Below are 2,324 nucleotides of genomic sequence, written 5' to 3' on the forward strand. Positions count from 1 at the left end.
TCTAGGATAAAAATTTCACTGTATACCACTCAGATGTTTTTAATGATTGGAGCATCTGACTTATTTTAAAAAATGCAACCAATTTTTAAATGAGACAAAATATCATTTTCAAGAAGTATCAAGAAGTGGGTATATGTAACCATACTCAGCTCATAACAGAGAAAATAATTCATGCCAAATGAATTACTCTTTATTCTATAGCATGTTTACGGAATTGGCAACTGAGAAAGTTGGCCGAAGGAATGTAGAGAAACTTGGTCTTGTAAAAATCAGAACTGAGGGGCTTCGTAATCATCTGACACATGCTCAATGTGGTATCTTTGGTTAGAAATATACATGATAGGAACTCCAGGAATCTTCAGTGTTCTTCCTTAAAGGTCATGGTCAACTATGGCCACGATGGAACACTTGTGCTGAGTAACTCTTCATAATAAGCAGTCATCTGCCTAGGTTCCTTTGTGCGGGCATGGTAATCCTTAAAATTGTGGCTCCTTTGTGATATTTCTGCCCCAGTTTCTCAGTTTCGGCCATTACACAATCAGTTCTACAAGGGATACACTTGGCACACAGGCAGTCCATCATTTATTGCACTAAGTTCAGTTTAGCTTTAAAGGAAAAATTGATAAAGTTGGTATCAACCAGGATATGATAAGGTGGATCCAGTTATGTATTATACTGGAAGAATAATCAGAAGGGTGTTAGGGAACTTCTCTTTCCCTCAGTGCACTGGAATCTTTCTTTTATTTCTTTTTAGGTTTTAATCTATCCTTTTCTTTAAGCCTCTCATTTCTGAAACAAAGCCTTCGCTTTATGGTCACGTATTCCCTTGCTTTCTTTTGCTTCCCCAAGTTCACACCGCACACCCAGTTTCTTCACCACTCAGATTTTTTACACTTGCTGGAATTCATCATTGCTACTTTCTATCCCTTTCTATAGGGAAGTTTGGAACACATTTCCCATTTACAATATTACAAGTGTCCCTGTGGCCAGCAGTAATGTAATTGATCATTACACAGCTGCTCCACATGAGATTCCAATGCACCTTGGCCAGTTCCAGTTTTCAGGTTCCCAGAGATGGTTGACTCTGTAATGAATAAACCAAAGTAAATGTATCATTTGTCTAATAAGAAAGAATGGATTTTTGTTTATGAGAAGAAGGCAAGTGTTAGGATAACTATCATTAGATTTACTAGAGGAAAAGCAACACTTAAAAGAGGCAAAGTATTTTAGGAGAATGTCTTTACCTTATATCTGCCAAATTTCTTTCCTTGACAACCAATAAAGACTCCTAAACTCAGGCATGCAGAAGAGGAATACTCTGAATTGCACATGTCTTAGAGGAAATGAATATGAAAATTTATACAGGAAACCAATGAGGCTAATAATAATTAGATTATCCCCATATTTCCAGGACAGAAGTCATTGAAGGAGACAACTGCAGGGTATCTATCAGCTTACAGATATCTAGCTAAAATAAATAGCAGCAGTAGTATTGAAAACTACATGAGTACCTATGAGTACTTATTTACTACTAGAATTTCTAAATACTTTAAATGTATAATCTCATTCAATTATTATGAAAGACTAGAAGTCTTTTTTACTTTTTTTTTTTTTCTCTTTTGCAGTGCTAGGGATCGAACCCAGGGCCTATATGCTTGCAAGACAAGCACTCTATCAACTGAGCTACATCCCCAGCCCTCTTACTTGTTCTTGTTATGACTAATGACACGTTAACTAACTCAGGCTGACTCCTTACTCCCTGGCAGGTGAACAAGATCAAGGCCTCAAAGGCGGTTTCAAAGGTTAATGACGATAAATTGGACCACCGTCAGGGATTGGTTAACAACAGTTCCGTGAACGTGATCAGCTCGTGCTTGCCATATAGTCCTATGGGACTCTCACCTGTGTGAACCCTCCATGCCTTACTGACCTTTAAGCTGATTGGTTCCCGCCTAACCTTCACCCTACATAAAAGCTTTGTGACTTCCTCAATAAACGAGTTCCTGCTGTGACTGGTCTCCTGAAGCATCTGATTGTCCTCCGCCCCGAGGGCTGGGTGCAGGTGGTCAGTGGGCCCTAACTTTCCCAGTCAGGCCTTGTTGGGGAGTGCTCCCTTCCCTTGTTGCTGGTTGAGAAGAGCAGGGGGGCTTAAGATCCCAACAGTTCTAAGTGCAATAACTTGATTTTTATTTAATTTTGGTTTATTTAATTGGACTTTTGTATTTATTTAGACTTTCCCTTTCCCTGAGTGAGTTCAATTAACTAAGAGACTTTAATTAATTAAGGGACTGTGTCTTCCCAGAACTACAAAATGGGTATGTGAC

At 38.8% G+C, this 2,324-nt stretch overlaps 1 pseudogene; it reads right to left on the reverse strand.

Annotated features, from left to right (window-relative positions):
* Positions 1–269: 269 nt before the first annotated feature.
* On the reverse strand, positions 270–1,919 carry LOC124979527 (rRNA-processing protein FCF1 homolog; annotated as a pseudogene).
* Positions 1,920–2,324: the final 405 nt, after the last annotated feature.

The sequence above is a fragment of the Sciurus carolinensis genome, chromosome 3 (assembly GCF_902686445.1).
Source record: "Sciurus carolinensis chromosome 3, mSciCar1.2, whole genome shotgun sequence".
NCBI classification, from domain to species: Eukaryota; Metazoa; Chordata; class Mammalia; order Rodentia; family Sciuridae; genus Sciurus; species Sciurus carolinensis.